Source organism: Molossus molossus, unplaced genomic scaffold, assembly GCF_014108415.1.
Source record: "Molossus molossus isolate mMolMol1 unplaced genomic scaffold, mMolMol1.p scaffold_m16_p_19, whole genome shotgun sequence".
In the NCBI taxonomy this organism is placed as follows: domain Eukaryota; kingdom Metazoa; phylum Chordata; class Mammalia; order Chiroptera; family Molossidae; genus Molossus; species Molossus molossus.
In genome coordinates, this window is record NW_023425354.1 from 24,343,453 (window position 1) to 24,364,356 (window position 20,904).

The window sequence follows — 20,904 nt, forward strand, 5'->3', positions numbered from 1 at the left end:
AGTCTCCCTCTGTGCAGTCTGTTCACCTTTCTTCCCATGAGTTTGTAAGTCATTTCTTTCCCTTCTGATATATTAGAAAATGTTTTCCTCTATCACATCACTGTCTCCCCTCCCCCCCAAAATCTAATGACTAATCAAAGTGTTGTTCGTAACCTTGGCTCAGGTCACAAGGCAGGTTATAGCAGACCTCGCATGTGACTGAGACTGTTTAGCTGTGCAGTATTTGTGTGCTGTGTCAAATATAACTTGGGAAGCATTTCTGTAGCTGATGTGGTGTATTGCTCTGAGCCCACAGAACACTAACCTAGCCTAGTGATGGTTCCATTTCCAGTTCTATGGAAGGGAACCCCGAAGGGAGCAGACGGAGGGTCCCACATGCTCCTCTCTCTGAAAGGGGAGTCCTTCAAGTCAAGTCACGAGGGTGGATACATCACTGACCCCGTTGCCACTTTAACTAAACCCTCAGTTCTTCTCTCTTTCTTAGAGAGGGGGACGGAGGGAATAGTTGTAAGCCAGGCAGAGGGAAAAGCCCACAGCAGAATGAGGGTCGGTAACTGACTTCCAGAAACTGTGTGAACGATGGCCGGCAAGGCTGCAGCACGGAGACCAGAGAGGAGGCGGTGGGGCCGTGAGGATGGAGGAGGAAGCACAGGCTGCATCTGAGTCTGTGTGAAGGAACTGGGTCTTTTCCCTAAGAGTTATGGCAAGCATTTCAAGTGCTTCGAGGTAAAGGTCTGTTGAGAGTGGATGGGGAAGCGGGCAGACGAACACAATTAATGGATACATAATTTTCACTTTCCAGTAAACCAGCTTAGAGGAAAATGTTCATGTTGGGGGGGGCGGGTAGACAACTAATTTCAAGACATCCTCTCCCTAAAATGTACTGGGAAAGAAGGGACTGAGAGAGAGCCCGGTGGTAAAAATCACTCTGTGCTTTGTTTTCCATTGTTGACAAGTGATTTTTAAAAAAAATCCCGGTTCTGTCAAGTGCACTTGATCCAAGGCAGTTTTGAAATGCACTGAGTTTGGAATTTGGGAAACGTTTACTTTCGACGATGTAAGTATTTGGATCGGGCCCGGCGCGTGCTGTCAGCTGTGAAGAGCTGGGAGCTGTCTGATGGGCCCCTCTGCTGCTGAGAGGTGGACGGAAACCACAGGTTAGCAGGAGAAATACCTGGCAAGGCAGTGCCCAGCCTGATGGACAGCAGCGGCCGCACGCCGGGGAGCAGTTTCAAAAGTGGTTTTTAATGAGTTGGAGACGTATTTCGGAAGGGAGGCTTCAGATCACTGCTCTGAACTTAGTTTTGCCTTGAAGAAATGTGTGTCTAACTCAGAAGGCTCAACAACCTCCCTGCGAGACTGGGGGGCTCCATGGGCCCGGCGAGGTGCCACATTTTGAAGTCTGAGATCAGGCGGGGATCAGCCTGTTGAATGCATCCCAGTCGTCATGTGTTTTACGGCGCCTTGTTATGCATGAGCATTTTTCCTGCCCGTGTTTAAATGATGCCTATTTACAAACCCATGAGAGAGCCCCGCCGCAGTCCCTGCCTGGTGCCACGGAGTTTGTTTTAACCTGTGTGACCTGGCGTAGGCTCAGGTGATGGACCAGGGCTTTTCTTAGCATGAGCAGGGGCTGGAAATCAACCTGAACACAGGGGTACAAAGGATAATAATAGTCAGATGAGCATCAAAACATGTGTCCTGGGTAAAAGAGAAGAGACTTATTTTGCTTCAGCAGTGAGATGTCTTTTACCTTTTAAGTTGCTTATCGGAATGGTCGTTTTGAGCAGTGTTTGTTTTTTTCTTAAAGGAACGTGTATTTTTTTATCCAGTTCCTATCTGATACATAGGACTGTTACGGATAAAGTGCAAAATAATTGTACTTGGCAGAAAAACACACCCTCAAGGTTGGGTTGCAGGTGGATGTGAGAATCCTACCTCGGAACCAGTCTCTCACCCTTGACACTATTGCACGTAACTTCCTGTAGTCTAAATATATATATATACGTGTGTGTGTGTGTGTGTGTGTGTTAAATCTTGAGTCTAATTAATTTATTCTAGATAAAGCTACTAAATTAACTCAGTAATCAAAGGGGCAGGTGGAGATAATTCCTCCTACGTGGTCTCACTTCCTTTAGGTTTCTCTCCACGTGGAATTGGATTCTGACACTCCTGGTGTTTTAAGTTCAGTTTAAGCCTGATTGAAAGATAGAGACTCTTGTGAGCCATTGAACTTGTACAGATACACATATGTTTTGACTTTCCTCGTCTTTTCCCTCAGACCATGATGTGTTTGTGTATTGATTTTCAGGGGCTGGTCACATAAGTAAGCTTCTTGGTGATTTGAAAATAAAATAAAGGATGAGAATATTATCCCACAGAAAATTATGAATGCCTTGCTTGATGATGTTGGGGTACCGTAATTCCTCCAGATAGTGCCTAAAGCATTCCGGATACAGGTGGGTGCTGGCGGCTGTGGGTTAAGAGGTGAGTTTAGCTTTCATGGAGGAGATGTGGTCCATAGACAACCCCTCTGTTGATCTAAAAGATCTAAAAGAAGAAAGAACATATTAACACTGAGTCTAAAATCACTTGCCAATTCTAACATTTTAACCGAAAATTAGTTTTGGCATCCTGCCTCATCTTTTGTCTCTTTCAATAAAATGGACATCTCAGTAGTTAATGACATGGGAGTTGTTGATGGTGTATATTAAATGTAAAAGGTAGCATCTAAATTGAGCCACTTAATATTTGTGACAACCTGGATAGACCTAGAGGGCATTATGTTAAGTGAAATAAGTCAGACAGAAAAAGACATACACCATATGATTTCAGTTATATGTGGAATCTAAAGAACAAAATAAACGAACAAACTAAATAGAAGCAGACTCAGATGCAAAGAATAGACTGTGGTTGCCAGAAGGGAAGAGGGTTGGGGGGCTGGGTATAAAAGATGAAGGGAGTAAGAAGCACACATCGGTAGGTACGACTAGTCACCAGGATGTCAAGTTCAGAACAGGGAATATTGCCAGTAATATTGTAATAACCATGGTGCCAGGGGTACTGGAAATATCAGGGAGAACACTTTGTAAAGGATATGTTTGTCTAACCACTATGCTGTACACAAAAATGAAATTGAGTGGAAACTGTAATTAAAAAACACAATTTTAGCCCTGGCTGGTTTGGCTCAGCTGTTAGAGCATCAGCCCGAGGACCAGAGAGACCTGGTTCGGTTCCCGTTAAGGGCACGTATCTTGGTTACAGTTTGTCTCCAGCCCTGGTTGGGGTCATGTGAGTGGCAGCCAGTTGATGTGTCTCTCTCACGTCGATGTTTCTCTCTCTCTCTTCCCCCCACTCTATCTGAAGATAAGTGCAAATATGTCCTCGGGAGCGGATAAAAAAAAAGTACAATTTTAGTCTGGCCGGTGTAGCTCAGTGGTTTAGCGTTGACCCGTGCACCAAGAGGTCACTGGTTCGATTCCCTTTCAGGGCAGATGCCCAGGCTGTGGGCCCGATCCCTAGTGGGGGGCATGCAGGAGGCGGCCAATTTATGTTCTCTCTCATCAATGTTTCTATCTCTCTCTTCCTCTCACTTCTTCTCTCTCTAATCAATAAAGAAAAAAAATTGAAAGAAAAATACAATTTTAAAAAATAAAAATAAAATGATCCACTCAATGATCCCATTTTTGTTTAAAAAGTGTTCGTTATAGGCATAGAAAAGAGACCCGGATTAGGGTAACATTGTTTTCTTTCTACTTTTCTAAGGTTGCTAGATTTGCTACAACAACCTTGCATTAATTTAATAATCTGAAAAACACTTACTGTATTTTCTCTCTCCATCATGGCAAAAAATATACTTAGAGTTGGTAAATACGGTAGATAGAGTAGTGCTCCCTCCTAAAATGTCCACATCCTAATCCCCAGAATCTGTGACGTGAGTGGGAGAGTCCGCGTCAGAGAGAGGGTGTGGCCAGGGAAGCAGAGGTCAGAGTGACCCATCGCCACAGGCCCAGGCATGCGGCAGCCTTGGGGGCTACAAAGGGCGAGTCAGCGGGTTCCTCCCTGCGGCCTCCGGAAGGAACACAGCCCTGCGGGAACCTTGACTTTCTCCCAGCAAGCTGGTTTCTGACTTCTGACCTCCAGAGTGTAAGATAACACCTTCTGTGGGGGAGTCCTCAGCTCAGTGCAACCCACAGGCACGGAGCTGGGGAATGAGGACCTCGCCTGCCTTCCACCCCTCTCGTGCCAGGCGTCCTTTGGAGAGAAGTCAGAGAGCAACAAGCCTGTAGATGGGTCCGTGGAAGCCAGCCTGCAGGCCCCAGAGCAAGGGAAGGTGGAGCTGAGAGGGCAAATGGAAGGCACCCAACACAAGGCAGTGGGTTTTATCAACATGACCCTTTCCGCATTTCCCATGAGCTGAATGCAAGACAGTAAATCTCATCATGACCTAGCAGGTTAGGTGCAAATGCCTTGGCCTGGCCTTCACAGCCTTGCAACGTGCCCCCGATCTCCTTTCCGGAGCCCCACTGTCCTGGCACTTTGTGGCCACCTTTTGTGTCCAGTGAAATTACAGTACTTTTTTTTTTTTTTTCCAATCAGATGTAGCCCACCTGTCCCTGTGGTCGTACTTTGGCCGCAGCATACACTTCACCTGACATGCCTCCTTTTTATTATTCAGACTTCATGGTGCCCATACTACCTCCTCCATGAAACCCCCTTTGGTCTCTTTATTTTATTTTTTTTTTATTATTATTTTTTTTTAATCTTTATGAATTTTTATTTATTTTTTTGTTACAGACATTTTACCTTTTTACCCCATTGGCACCCCCCACCCCACTCCCCCGTCCCCTGCTTAGTTGTCCATGTCCATTGGTCATGCATACATGCATATAAGTTCTGTGGTTTATCTCTTCCCACCCCCCAACCCCTCCCACCCCCTCTTCTGAGGGATGTCAGTCTGTGCCCTATTTCCATGTGTCTGGGTCTACTGTATTCCTCAGACTGTTATGTTCATTATATTCCGTATATAAGTGAGATCATGTGGTATTTGTCTTTTTCTGCTTGGCTTCTTTCACTTAGGATAATACTTTCCAGGTCCCTCCATGTCGTCTCAAAGGATAAGAGATCTTTCTTTCTTACCGCTGCATAGTACTCCATTGTGTATATGTACCACACCTTTTTTATCCATTCCTCTACGGGTGGACACTTGGGCTGTTTCCAGATTTTAGCTATTGTAAATAGTGCTGCTATGAACATGGGGGTACATATATTCTTCCTGATTGGTGTTTCAGGCTTCTTAGGGTATATTCCCAGCAGTGGAATCACTGGGTCAAATGGAAGTTCAATTTTTAATTTTTTGAGGTAGCACCATATTGTTTTCCATAGGGGCTGCACCAGTCTGCATTCCCACCAGCAGTGTATTAGAGTCCCCTTTTCTCCACACCCTCGCCAACACTTGTTGTTTGATGATTTGTTGATGGCGGCCATTCTGACAGGTGTGAGGTGATACCTCATTGTTGTTTTAATTTGCATCTCTCTGATGATTAGTGATGTTGAGCATTTCTTCATATGTCTCTTAGCCATTTGTATGTCCTGTTTGGAGAGGTGTCTATTCAGCTCCTCTGCCCATTTTTTAATTGGGTTCTTTGTCTTCCTTTTGTGGAGTTGTATGAGCACTCTATATATATTGGAAATTAACCCCTTATCTGATACATCATTGGCAATGATGTTCTCCCATACAGTGGGTTGCCTTTCCATTTTGATGATTGTTTCTTTTGCTGTGCAGAAGCTTTTTAGTTTGATGTAGTCCCATGTGTTCATTTTCTCCTTTATTTCTGTTGCCTTAGGTGATGTATCAGTGAAAATTCTGCTCCGTACGATGTCTGAAATTTTGTTGCCTACATTTTCTTCTAGAATTTTTATGGATTCACGGGTCACATTTAAGTCTTTTATCCATTTTGAGTTTATTTTGGTGTATGGTGTAAGTTGGTGGTCTAGTTTCATTTTTTTGCATGTAGCTGTCCAATTTTCCCAACACCATTTATTAAAGAGGCTGTCTTTACTCCACTGTACGCTCTTGCCACCTTTGTCAAATATTAATTGAGCGTATTGCCTTGGGTCCATTTCTGGGTTTTCAGTTCTGTTCCACTGGTCTATATGCCTGTTCTTGTGCCAGTACCAGGCTGTTTTAGTTACAGTCGCTTTGTAGTATAACCTGATATCTGGTATTGTGATCCCACCTACTTTGTTCTTCTTTTTCAAGATTGCTGTGGCTATTCGGGGTCTTTTTTGGTTCCATATGAACTTTTGAAGTATTTGTTCTAGTTCTATGAAATATGTCGTTGGTATTTTGATGGGGATTGCATTAAATCTATAGATTGCTTTGGGTAGTATGGACATTTTAATTATGTTAATTCTTCCAATCCATGAACAGGGTATGTGCTTCCACTTTTTTATATCTTCCTCTATTTCTTTTTTCAATGACCTGTAGTTTTCTGCAAATAGGTCCTTTACTTCTTTGGTTAAGTTTATTCCTAGGTATCGTAATTTTTTTGGAGCGATGGTAAATGGGATTGTTTTTTCAGTTTCTCTTTCTGTGAGTTCATCATTGGTGTACAAGAATGCCGTCGATTTCTTGACGTTAATTTTGTATCCTGCTACTTTGCCAAATTCATTTATTAAGTCTAATAGATTTTTGATGGAGTCTTTAGGGTTTTCTATGTACAATATCATGTCATCTGCAAATAATGACAGTTTCACTTCCTCCTTTCCAATTTGGATCCCTTTTATTTTTTCTTCATGTCTGATTGCTGTGGCTAAGACTTCCAGTACAATGTTAAATAAGAGTGGTGAAAGTGGACATCCCTGTCTTGTTCCTGTTCTTAATGGAAATGTTTTTAGTTTCTGTCCATTGAGTATGATGTTGGCTGTAGGTCTTTCATATATGGCCTTTATTATGTCGAGATATGATCCCTCTATTCCTACATTGCTGAGCGTTTTTATCAGAAATGGATGCTGGATTTTGTCGAATGCTTTTTCAGCATCTATTGATATGATCATGTGGTTTTTATTCTTCATTTTGTTTATGTGGTGTATCACGTTTATTGATTTGCGAATATTGTACCAGCCTTGCATCCCTGGAATGAATCCCACTTGGTCATGGTGAATAATTTTTTTGATGTATTTCTGGATCCGATTTGCTAATATTTTGTTCAGGATTTTGGCGTCTATGTTCATCAGGGATATTGGCCTGTAGTTTTCTTTCTTCGTAGTGTCTTTTTCTGGTTTTGGAATTAGAATTATGCTGGCCTCATAGAACGTGTTTGGAAGTCTTCCTTCTTCTTGAATTTTTTGAAATAGTTTGAGGAGAATGGGTGTTAGTTCTTTTTTGAATGTTCGATAAAACTCCCCCGTGAAACCATCTGGGCCTGGGCTTTTGTTTGCTGGGAGAGTCTTGATTACCTCTTCAATTTCCTTAGTTGTTATTGGTCTGTTCAAGTTTTCTATCTCTTCCTGATCTAGTTTTGGGAGACTGTGTGTTTCTAGAAATTTGTCCATTTCGCTTAGATTGTCGAATTTGTTGCCATATAGTTGTTCATAGTAGTTGTTAACGATCTTTTGTATTTCTGTGGTGTTGGTTGTTACTTCTCCTCTTTCATTTCTGATTTTGTGTATTTGGGTTCTCTCTCTTTTTTTCTTGGTGAGTCTAGCTAAGGGTCCATCAATCTTGTTTATCTTTTCGAAAAACCAGCTCTTTGTTTCATTGATCCTTTGAATTGTTTTTTTGGTCTCTATGTCATTTATTTCTGCTCTGATCTTTACTATTTCCTTCCTTCTACTTGCTCTGGGGTTTTCTTTTTGTTTGCTTTCTAATTCTTTAAGTTGTGAGGTTAGACAGTCAATTAGAAATTTTTCCTGTTTTTTGAGGTAGGCCTGTAGTGCTATGAACTTCCCTCTCAGAACTGCTTTCGCTGAATCCCATAGATTTTGTGTTGTTGTGTGTTCATTTTCATTGGTTTCCAGGAAGTTTTTAATTTCTTCCTTGATCTCCTTGGTGACCCATTCATTGTTTAATAACATGCTATTTAGCCTCCACGTGTTGAAATGTCTTTGCATGTTCTTGCTGCAATTGATTTCTAGTTTCATGCCATTGTGATCTGAGAAGATGCTTGATATGATTTCAATCTTCTTGAACTTGTAGAGATTTAGTTTGTGTCCTATGATGTGGTCTATCTTTGAGAATGTCCCATGTGCACTTGAGAAGAATGTGTATTCTGTAGTTTTGGGGTGTAATTCTCTGTAGATGTCTATTAAATCCATTTGGTCTAGTGCTTCATTTAGAGTCTCTGTTTCCTTGCTAATTTTTTGCCTAGAGGATCTATCCAGTGCTGTCAACGGGGTGTTGAAGTCCCCTGCTATGATTGTATTGTTGTCGATTTCTCCTTGGAAGTCCTCCAGAAGATTTTTAATATATTTTGGTGCTCCTATATTGGGTGCATATATGTTTATCAAGGTTATATCTTCCTGTTGGATAGATCCTTTCAATATTATGTAGTGGCCGTCTTTGTCTCTAGTTATGGTCTTCATTTTGAAATCTATTTTATCAGATATGAGAATTGCTACCCCAGCTTTTTTTTGTTTTCCATTTGCTTGGAAAATTTTTTTCCATCCCTTCACTTTCAACCTATGTGAGTCTTTTGTTGAGAGGTGGGTCTCTTGTAAACAACATATAGATGAGTCATGCTTTCTTATCCAATCAGCTACTCTGTGTCTCTTTATGGGAGCATTCAATCCATTTACGTTTAAGGTGATTATTGAAATGTACTTATTTATTGCCATTTTTGTTTAGTGTGGTTCTATTTTTCTTCCCATTTCTACTGCTAATTACAGCAGTCCTTTTAACATTTCTTGCAGTGCTGGTTTGGTGCTAATGTATTCCCTTAGCCTTTTTTTGTCTGGGAAGCTTTTTATTTGATCTTCTATTTTGAATGATAGCCTTGCTGGGTAGAGTAGTCTTGGATTCAGATTCTTGTTTTTCATGACTTTGATTACTTCATGCCATTCTCTTCTGGCCTGTAGTGTTTCTTGGGAGAAGTCAGCTGAGAGCCTGATGGGGTTCCCTTTGTAGGTAACCTGTTGCTTATCTCTTGCTGCTTTTAGGATTCTCTCTTTGTCTTTAATTTGTGGCATTTTAATTACTATGTGTCTTGGTGTGGGCCTGTTTGGGTTCTTCTTACTTGGGACTCTCTGTGCTTCTTGTACTTGAATGCCTTCTTCCTTCACCAAATTAGGGAAGTTTTCTCTCACTATTTTTTTGAATATATTCTCTATCCCTTGCTCTTTTTCTTCTTCTTCGGGGACTCCTATGATGCGAATATTATTACGTTTCCAGTTGTCCCATAGTTCTCTTAAGCTGTCTTCCTGTTTTTTAATAGTTTTTTCCTTTTGTTTTTCTGATTGGTTGATTTTTTCTACCCTGTCTTCTAATTCACTGATCCGGTCCTCAGCTTCCCCTACTCTGCTTTTTAAACCTTCCAATGTGTTTTTCATTTCGGATATGTCATTTTTTATCTCTTCTTGTTGGTTTTTAATTTCCATTTGGCTTATTTTCAGTGTCTCTATGTCCTTACTCATGCTGTTTAGCTTCCTCAAGATCATGGCTCTGAATTCTAGCTCTGTTAACATGCCTAATTGCTCCACATTGATCTCATCTTCGGTGGAGGTTTCTTGCTCTTTCATTTGGCTTCTGTTTCTGTGTTTCACCATTTTGGCTATCACTGAGGGCTTTGGAGCCTGTCAAGTTCTCCCTGTGGGTGTTGGTGTTCTGCTCTTTGTGGCTCCTCTCCTGTGTTTAGATGAGCGAGGGAGGACCCACGTTGAACACCACTGTCAAGTCTTACTTTGCTGGTTAAAGTTGCCAGCCCAGGAAACGTACTGTTATCCTCTAGCTTTTTGCCTGGAGGCTAGCAGTCTAGGTTACTTGATGAGTTTTGGGTTGCCAGCTGATTGAAAAACTCCCTCTGGTGCTCAGCCAAGGCGCTTTCACGAGGGTGGGGCAGATGCTGGTTGTTAGTGAGCCTCAATTAGCACTTCAATGGCCCACAGGGTGGGGTTGGATCTCCGAGGGAGGGGCTGCTGCCTCTCTCAGAGCCCTGGGAAGGAGCAATGTGGACACCGTCCTGCGTGGCTGCACTCAGCCAAAGCTCCGAGCGCCCTCCAAACCCCGAGTGTCCCGACACAGCTCCAGTCCAGTCTGCCCTCCCTGTGCCGGAGCCCAAGGTGAGTGGCTGTGGCTGTTTCAGCCTCTGTCCCGGCTGCGCTGTGGGGCCGCCTGGGAGTGTGACCCGAGGGCGCCGCTCCCAGCTGAGGCCGCTGCCGAGCTGCCGACCGTGCGCTCCCAGCCCCGTCTCGCGCCTTCGCAAGCCTACCGGGATCGAGTCGGTGTCCCTCGTTGTATGGTCCTCGCAAGCTGCTTTTCTGTTGGTTTTTCCCGTCGATTTGTCTGTGTTATAGTTGTAATTCCAGTTTGGTTCTGGGAGACGGTCTGTGTAGCTCCGTTCACTCCGCCGCCATTTTCTCCACCCCCTTTGGTCTCTTTAGCTGATGGTGGAATCTCTCTTCATTCGGCTTCTTCAGTACCATGTTTATATTTCTTTTAGGACCTGGAACTCGGCCTGTAGTCTTAGTTACCTTCCCTCCCCGTCTTAGATTAAGAGCTCCTCAAGATAAATGTGCTTTTATGTTTTTTATATTATATCCCTGGAGTTATCTGTGATCATGCTGGTTGATTGTAGTTGAACCAGGGTTACTCTTAATTACCAAGGAAAGGGCTTTTGTGGAGTTAGTCAAAAGTTGTGTTGGCTTATGGTGGGAATAAGATAGGACAGTCCCATGATGAGAACCTAACCTGGCTATCAACTGAGTCTGTCAGTAGAAATCAGTGTTCAGGTATGGGAGGGCTTTCCCTAAAACATGGTTGAAATACGACGCTAGAAAACAAGACATGTGAATTGGTTTGTGGCTTACAATTTTATCACTTCCCTAATTCCCATGAGCCTAACAACAAAATTTAGTTGACCACAATAAATCATTGCAATTCATGTCTACATTGGCATGTTCTGAAACCTTTTATGAGTAAGGTTTTATGTTATACTAGGGGAGAAAGTATAGAGATACTAAACTTAAATGTCAATAACTGACTTAAATAACTATTTGAGATAATAGAATAGATACTAAGGAAGCAGTGAAATGATTAATTAACAAATCAGTCAATTTGGCATTAATTTTATGGGGGTAAGAAGTTGGGTTGGTCAAACCAGGCTTTATGGAGATGCTAGAATATGAGCTACCACGGGAAGGTAGGTAATGAAATATTGTGGGCAGGAGGGACTTTCAATGTTAGATGGTCTGGCTTACATGTGCGATTGAAGCAAATAGTCAAGATAAATCCATTTTGCCACCTACACGTGTTGCTGTCTGCTGGTTTTTATTGGGCAACTGATACGAAACTTACACAGGTAAGAATTCTTACCTATGTGGAGCTCATTAGTTGTCTTTAAGTACCGTGCGTGGGTTTTTTACATGGAAGCTTAGGGATGGAAATGGTCCGTAAAATTTTACGTGTATTTGTGGGACAGAATAGATCTTTAAGAGCTGCTGAAGAAGTAAAGCAGTTCTTATTCATCTATATTCTGTGGTTTGATAAATGTCTTAACTCGCCGTATCAACAGTAATTTTTCTCAGAAGAAAGCAGGAGTCTCTTATTTGGATTTTATTGTAACCAACAAGGAAAAGCAGCTGAGTGACGTGGAATGAACAGTCATTCCTGGGAGAGCCCTGGCCGGTGGCTCCGTTGGGTGGAGCATCATCTGCTACACCAAAAGGTTGGGGGTTCGATCCCCAGTCAGGGTGCGTATGGAAGGCAACCAATGCTTCTCTCTCTCTCACCCCCCTCCCCTTTCCCTTCTCTCTAAGAATCAATAAACATATCCTCAGGTGAGGATTGAAAAAACGGCTCTGGAGAAAGTGGGTGTGTCATCTTGGAAAACATGGTAGCCAAGGTTTAAAAAGTGCCAGCCATGACTCCTAAGCCTTCCAAAGGCAGATGCTTGAGATGCCATTGTTAACGTGGCTATGATTTCATGCCTGTTTGAGGGTGACTCTAGAGGATCAGGAAGCTCTAAAACAGGAAAGTATGGTAATGCAATTACAGATGAGGCTACAAAAAAAGAACGGGTAGGGGCTAACGATACAGGTGTGTCTGCAGGGAGTTTTTCAAGAGACGGTGTTTTTAAATGGCATGTAAGAGACGTGAGAGAGAGGGCTCGCAGCCAAGGGGGAGGACAGAAGTAAACTGTAAAAGTGGTGCCAGAGCCCTGGCCGGTTTGGTCGGCGGCCAGAGCGTCGGCCTATGGACCAGAGCGTCCCGGCTTCGGTTCCCGCTAAGGGCACATACCTCGGTTGCGGTTCGTCCCCAGCCCTGGTTGGGGTTGTGTGGGTGGCAACACAGTCCATGTGTCTCTCTTGAATCGATGTCTCTCTCTCTCTCTGTCTTCCTCCCTCTCTCCCTCCTGCTCTGTCTGAAGATAAATGCAAAAATGTCCTCAGGGTATGGTTAAAAAAAAAAAAAAGTGGTTTCAGAGAAAATAATAGCCCCCACCCCACAGGGTTGTGATAGAGGAAGTCATATGCAACAATACCCTTATTCTTCAGCCTAGAAGGCAATTAGGCTAGTGACTGGCGGGGAAAGAAATGCCCCACAATTGTTAGCTACTGTCTTCGCCTACCTGGGCTGCTGTAACAGATGAGGTAGCTTATGAAGAATGAAAATGTATCTCTCACCATTTGGGAGGCCGGGGAGTCTCAGATCAAGGCTCCAGCATGCTTGCATTCGGGGGAGGGCCCTGGTTCCTAGCTGGAGCTGTCTCGCTGTCCTTGTGTCGGGAAGGGGTCAGTGAGCTCTGTGGGGCCTCTTCTATCAGGGTCCTGACCATGAGGGCTCTGCCCTATGACCTAATCATCCCCCAAAGTCCCCTCCTTCTAACCACCATGTCGAGGGTTAGGAATTTGACACATGACCTTTGGGAGACACACGCATGTAAGCCATGGCAACCACCACCAGAGACGTTGTTGCTGTGAGAAAACACAGCTCCCACTTGGGTTTCTCTGTCCAAGAGACTGATGCTCCCATTGGGATCTGTAACTGTATGCAGAGAGGTGGTGATGCAGTTCTTCGGATGACAGGATTGGAATTCAGAACCCGCGTGCCAGCATCCCCCAGCTGAAGGGCTGAGATTCCGCAGGCGTAAAGGTAAAGCTTTGCTCCCAGGTGTGTATTTATGAAAAGCGGCACAGATTCAGGCTGGGCTCGACATCCTGTAAAATCACCACGTGTGCAATGTAGAGGAAGTTCATGGATAACGTGCTCAGGATGAGTAAATAGCGCAGGGAAGATGCCGAAAGGCAAATTCAGCCTGATGCCACGGTACCCCCTGGTACTGCATCCGTGACAAGTGCGGTCATTGTCCTGGAACAACCTTCACTGAGAAGACATGATCTGGGGTGTTCCAGGCAGATCCTCGGTGCTGGTGGCCAGATTAACTAGTGGAACAGACACTGAGAAAGCGAAGTCCTCGAGAAGAGAAACAAAGTGGGGATGAGAAGAGTTAAGTGCTCTAGATTTATCTATCTGTCTGAGAGGGGACTATTTTAAGGTGTCATTCCAGGGACCTTCTGAGTGTCCCCATCCTGTGCAGCCTCAGACCTAGAGAACTAGCCCTGGTGTCTGAAAGTGGCTTGAACCAGACTTCAGCTCCAAATAAGGGTTGAAGCTGTGTGAAAAGCACACGATGTCCACGTGTTTCATCGAGACACCCAGCACGACAAGGCTGCTGGCGGTCACTGGAGGCCACTGGAGGCCACTGGAGATCGGGACGAGCCTTCGCATCCCGAGAGCCTTGACCTGACCTGGAATCCCCTGCCCCCGGCAAGGCGTGGGTTCCCTGTGAGCCATGGTTACAGAGGGCACGTGGAATCTGTTTGAGGCTGACCCGGGAATGAGGGTTTAACTGGAACAGAAACCCCCCTAGAGGAAAAGCCTTTAAACCCTAGCACTGGTTTGGAGGAAACACGTTCTCTTCTCGTGTCAATCACAGTGATTCCTCAGAGTTTCACACACGGGATTCTTTCTCCTGTAGGATGTTTTGCTCCGAGTAGCCCACGTGGAGGACTCGGGGCAAAGGGACTGTTGCGAGAAGGGACTCTGGTTACAGGTGACCGTGAGGCCAGGGTGACTGGGTCTGCTCGGAGCAGCTTGCAGGCAGAGAAGGTTTCGGCGCGCAGTGTTAGAGGTGGTGGCAGCCTAGCAGCGCGGGGCATGGGTTCGGAGCAGAGGCGTTAGGACTGGGTGTGCCCTTGCCTAGGTTACTCCTGGGCTGAGGACGCCTCTCACCCCCTGGCGCAGTTCCCGGTACTGTGTACCCCGGTACGTCACCCAGAAAATCAGTGCACGGTCACTAGGCAGATCTCCCAAGGAAATACCTGGTTGTTGCTTTTAGTATTTTATAAATATACCCAGTTCTTTCTTGTTCTCTTCCTCCAGTGAGTATTAAAAAGACTTGGATTTGCTTTCCTGTTTCATAATCCTTCAGTCTCTCTCTCCCTCCCTCATTTTCCTTCCGCTTCTCCATCTCTCCGACGGGCTCTCTTATCGCTTCCTCCCTTTCCCAGTTCCCCTCTCTGTCCTCTCTCCCTCCTCCCTTCCCTTCTACCTCTTTTCTCCTTCACCTTTCCCCTCCCGTCTCTCCTGAACACACACGACGAGGAACTGGTGGTGTCCTCTGTCTTCTGCATCCGAGTGGGACAAGTTCTCCCGGCTCATGCGCTCTAGAAAGACAGACTGACAGTTGTGTGGCTTTGGTGACAACTCTTCAGAGAGAGAAAATCCAGGTTCTCCAAGCACAATTTTTATAAGAGAACACGGGGAGGATTCACTCACGATGCTTAATGAATGTATAAGTAGGTGACTTCCTAGAAGGAAGGTCTTCCTCCAGAATTCTTAGGCGTTAAGTGTCTGTCACGTGGGAACCCCAGGGGAGGAAACGGAGGAGCTTTTTGGCTTTTCCGAGTCTGTGATCCTTATTTAACACGTTGCCTTTTCAGGATCATTTTTGCAGTTTCTGAATCCAAAAGGTAAGAATCAGGGGGGAAAAAAATCTAAATCGGAATGAGGAAATAGCCCTGTGCTAGGCAGTCTTGAGTCCAGGCTATGCAATCAATTCCAAGTATTACCAGCATTTTTCTCAAGAGTGTAATATATGAGAACTGCCAAGCTTTCCTTTTGCGATTACGAAAAGGACAGAGACTGGAGCGAGCCATATTTCAGCTCTGCGGGGATATAAAAAATGAACCGCTACAAACGGCCCAGGAGGAATGAATAGCAATAAGACATCAATGTCATCTGTATACTGATTTGTGATGAATTTCCAAAAGGCTTAATGGAAGGATGCGTGATGTATAGGGGCTCCCTGAAAGTTAATAATGGTAAGTTACCCACTTGGAAGAACGTAATGGGGACAAGAAAGTGATCCCATATCATAGATAAATAAGTAACTTCACTAACACTGTATAGTCCACGGTCTGCATGTCCCATATCACTGCCTTCTGTGATGGGAAATATACAATTAAAAGGATCAGGAAGACACGAGGTCAAATGTTACGCAAACGCCCGTAATGATGATACATTTGGTAAGGCCTTTCATTCTGCCTTTGCGTAGACTGGGACCCACACAGCTGCAGGGAATGTGTATGCTGATCACCTTTCAGAGGTGAATTAACAACACGCAATGTCCCTGGATGCAGATTCAAGCGGGAGCAACAGAATCTATTTGGATGGATGTGTTGTCTCTGCCAGTTACCACGGGGCCCGGCAAGTCCTCCGTGGTTTGCGCGCTTAAAGCATCGACAGATTCGAGCATAGGGATCTTGAATAATGGTGACCCCTTTCACCCTGCCGTCGGGGCTCCATGGGCCCTCTGATTTTTATGACTGACAGCTTCTGGTTCACAGCAAAGAGCATGGCATAAGGGAAATCCTCGAGAAATGTTTATTGAATGGAATGATAAACAGATGACTGAAAAAGTGCCCCGGATCCTGACGTCACCAATAGATGCAAAAAGAGAAAGGAACTAAATATATGAATACCTACTACCTCTATCTCCACATCCATATTTTATTGCCTTTAATTTCCCAAACAACCGGAGACGGTCAGTTGCACACAGCAGGAAAGTCAAGGTAGGGTTGTTAAATGATGTGCCCGGCGTTCCAGGGACGCGAAGGCAAAGAGCTGAGTTTCGACCCGAGTTTCCACGGCCACGCCGCGCTCCTTTCCCGGAGGATACACGGACGCTGAAGACGGGGAGCGGTGGTTTCCTTCCATATCAGGAGTTTAGAAGGAAGAGGAGGGCGTGGGATCAGGAGCGCCTGGACTTTCAGCCAGTCTTCTTCTGTTTGGCATCATTTGTGAGAATGAGGAAGGACGGTGCCCTCTGCCGGGTGTGCCCCGTGGTCAGCCTGTTATTTTCATCTCTGCAGGCTGTTCACTTGGCTCCGCATCATCCAGATTTTGTCCTTAGAGGGGGTGCTGGAGGCCTGCACCTTTGTTAGCTGGCCACTGTGTCCCTTGGCAAGGTAGCCAAGCGCACCCCGAATGCCGTTTCCGCGCGGGCAGTTAATTTTCCTACATCCTTCATAAAAAAATAAGCAGACCACATAAAATGCCCAAGATAGTTCTTGGCATCAAACACCAGCTCTGGCAGCTGTGCAGTCAGGGGAAAGACATACAGTTTTAATTTCCAGGGCACAAAGGTGTGCTTTCTGTCTGTGCGGAGGGTGGCGGTGCTTTCTCAGCACCTGTTTCCTCTCTCTTCTGCTCGCTCTCTTCCTTTGCGCTGAGGACACACCTCGGTGTTTCTGCATCTGGGTCATTCCCCCGGAAGAATGGGAGCTGCACTGCGGAGACCCTGCCAGGCACACTTCCGAGTTCCCCTGGGCTCAGAGCAAATCAAGAAAGGCTTCCGAAGTCATGAGCCTCAAAGGACTGGCCAGCGTAAATGGCCCGTCCTGTTTCTCCTAGGCAGTCATCCTTCAAGTCATTTCATGCGATGTGCATAATTTAGCAGGGCGAAGCCGCCACATCCCTGCCACTCATTTCTCGGCCTGCCCGGCGCTCTCTGTGGGTAATAGCGATGATAATGGATGGACATTTTCGCGCGTTCTTCTGCACATCCAGTGTTAAAGACTGCGAAGGTGACCTTCGGCTCTCAGGTCACACCAAGACCAGGACAATCAAATCAAAGTCTTGCGGTCGTAAGTATATTCGGCTCAGTGTCCCCACGCAAGACCATTGCTGGAGCCTCCCTGGCCTCTCTGTTCTGTGTGGCCCCGGTGACATGTGCTTCCCGGGAGGCTGATGCCGGTGGAGCTGGGGTGGTTCCTGCATCCCCACTACCTGGACTCCACACCCCTCCAGCGAGCATGGCCCCCATCCTGGCTCTGGCATTTTTCCAGGCCCCCGTGGTCTAATTTTGGGGCGGGGGGAGCACCTTCCTTTTCAGTTTCATAGGAGCCTTGGACAAATAGTTTTAAAGGAGAGCCCTGGTAATTCATCTGGAAGCCATGTGAGCGACCACGCCCGAATAGAATCGGATGCGCTGCTGTCGGTCACCAGCGGAAGCCAGCCTGGCCCAAGACACGTCTCCTCCGCAGAGCCGTCCACCCAGCCTCCAGTCCCCCACACCGGCAGTCGGGGCATTTCCTCTCCCCGTGTTTCTTGAGATTCTCAAGAAAAGATTTTCGAGGTTCTTGAGATTGAGAATCCCTGTCAGTTCCAAAGTCCCTTTTACTGTTTCCTGAGTGGGCCCTGGAACCTTTATGCAAATAGGCTCTTAGAGGCCGGAATCTATTCCCTTGTCATTCTAGAGAAACATGCAGATTAAACGAAGCGTGTACTTAACTCGCCTTGTGTGGAAATGTCTCCCCACCTGTTGTTCCTTGGGGGGGAGTTTTTCTAATGGATGCCCTCCCCTCAGCCCCTCAGCCTCCACCTGTCCCCGGCTGGAAAGGATGGGCAGAGTCACAGGGTTGGACTTTCCTCCTGCAACCCAAGGATATTCATTCCCAGCCCAGACGGGTGAGCTACGGAGCCCTGTGAATTTTCTTTAATCTCATTAACGTGAATACAGCACTACTAGAATGTGCTTTGAGTTTTAGATGGATAGTTTATCCTTTTGTTATCAAGGCTTTTCAAAAGATAAAATATACATTTCCCTGCGTGCAGTGTATGAAAGTTCAGTAAAATATGACAGTGTTGTCTCACACGCTGTTCTCTAGGGTACGATATCAGGAAAATGTTTCTTCTGCCAGCCCCTGATAATGGATGAAAATATCCCCTCTCCTCGCACACACGGGGCCCGGAGTGAGGCCCATGATTGGAGTCAGGTAATCTGCCTCTGAAATACTAGTATTTGAAAAGCAAATTTAAGGCTTAGGATGTTTTCGCTTTGTGATCATTGACACTGATGTTAGTAAACTCTTTCTCTAGCGATGAAGAAGAGAAATGGCAGGCACGTTATTTTTCCCCCCACTTGCCATTTGCTTCATAGTGGCTGCACCATATGGAGTACGGTAAATAAACCGCGGAGGTAGCAGGATGCCTCGAACAGCACGTGCCTGGACTGACAGTCCTTGAACAAGCTGCTTCATCTCGCTGAGCCGCTTCCTGAGCTGCAAAGTGGAGTGAAGATTAAAGAACCGTGGCCATGGCCAGTGTGGCTCAGTGGTTAGAGTGCCGGCCCTACACCAAAGGGTTGCAGGTTCAATCCCAGGCCTTGTCAGGGCGTGTGCAGGAGGCAACCAGTCAGCGTGTCTCTCGCGTCAATGTTTCTCTTTCTTTTTCTCTCCCCCCTCCCTCCCTCTCCCTCCTTCCCTTCCACTCTCTCTAAAAGAAAATGAGTGGAAAAAATATCCTTGGGTGAGGTTTAACAAAATAATAATAATAATAAAGAATTGTGGCAAGGATCAGTTTATTGGAATGCTCCCATGATTGTGCCCAGCAGGTGGTGTTTCCACAATTTATCTTTAATTTAACAGAAATAGCTGATCCTGAAATACATGGTGATGGACTAGACTTTGGGTGGTAAGCATACTATGTAATCTGTAGGTAATGTATTGTAGATTGTACACCGGAAACCTACATACTGTCATTAACTGGTTACCCCCAAGCAATGTAAAAATTTTTTAAAAGGAATAAAAGAAACAGCTGACCCTGGAAATTATGTCAAGAGAGGCAGCCCATGTAATAATGAGCTTGTTATTTAAAATCAGTGTTTTTAAGCCATCAGCATTCCCATGCATTTTAGTCAACAAAAGAGGTCAAATGTGCTGCATACAACACAGTGAAATGTATGGTAGTTTGGGGGAGACCTCGTATGTGGTGATGGAAGGTAGTCTGACGTTGGGTGGTGGGCACAGTCCAGTGTACAGATCTCGTATCAGAGAACTGTGCACTTGAAACCTGTGTGATCCTTCTAAGCAATGTCACCTCAATACATTTCATTAAAAAAACATAATCTAATAAAATAAAGGAAGTTGAAACTTGAAGGGAAAAAAAATAAAACAGCATGGTGAACTATATGGTAGATTATAAGCTTTGTGATGTAAGAGGAGAAAACATATATATTTTTCCTCCTGCCCTCCTAGGTTCTCCAGCTGGGACCCTGTAAATTAAATTGACAAAAGACAGATGAACCAGGGGAAAACCTGCAGACGTTTCATAGCGTGTGCTGTGAGCCTGGTAACACATGGGAGTACTTGGAGATGGGGAAGTCAAAGGGGCGGTTGGATCTGGGTCTGGATAACTCACTTGGTAGGGGGAAGAGAGTAGGGACGGGCACTCACGGGAAAGCAAATGCCTCTTTGGAGAGATAAATGGGCCCTTACGAGCATAGCTGGGAGATGCTGTTTGTGACAGCATCTGCCTGGGTATGGCGTGGTCCCAGAAGAGAAGATTAGAGTTGCTCCAGGGGGTGGGTTTATGGTAATTGAGTTCTTTGGGGAGGCTCTGCTTTTAGGCAGATAAGCGATTTCAGGAACTCAGATGTATTCAGCTCAAAAGGATTCTTGTGCCAAAGTGACATGTTTTGGGGTGGCATGTCCTGGTCCCCACTGGTGATATCTGTACTCTTTAGTCTTCATAAAGGACAGTCCCGTGTATCTGATAATCTGGCACATGTTTAACAGTGCCTGGTGGCCTGCGTGCCTCCCTGAGGCCACGTGTTCTCTGGCTCACAGTGGGTGCCCCGTAGGTAGGCACTGAAATTGTCGGTAGGCCCTCGATAGATGTCCGCTGTGTTTAACTTGAGATAGGATTACCAAAGTAGGTTACGGAAGAATAATCAGACACGTGGGTGAATTCTCATGATAACTCCTATGGTTACATCCAGGAAAGGACAGGGAGATATTTCAGGATTTTACTGATTGAACAGAGTGGCATCAATCATATCAAATAATCACCGCTTAACAGTAGACCAGCAGACTTCCACGTGTTTCTAAACTCCTCCTGGTAGCTCATGACTATTCTGTCCCAGTCCCTTGGGCTTCCTCTGGATTGTCCTGTTGCATCATTTCAGGCAGTTCCAGCTGAGCCCCATTCACGCCCAGTGGGCTGAATAGACACGGTGGCTGCTGCAATACCCAGGGTCTACACAAGATGCCAACCAGTGGGTCTGCTAATGCTGGGCAGAGTGAACCACATTCTCTACTGTTCATTTGCTCTGGTTTTTTTACCACACTTTCCTGGGTCTCTGACTGTTCCAGGACCACTGCATTTGCCAGCAAGCAGCAGGCAGG

The 20,904-nt window shown here is 45.4% G+C and overlaps 1 protein-coding gene across 2 annotated transcripts in view; it reads left to right on the plus strand.

The window, feature by feature from the left end:
* CA10 (carbonic anhydrase 10) overlaps positions 1 to 20,904 on the plus strand; it is a 460,283-nt gene that overhangs the window by 175,416 nt on the left and 263,963 nt on the right. The window lies entirely within an intron of this gene.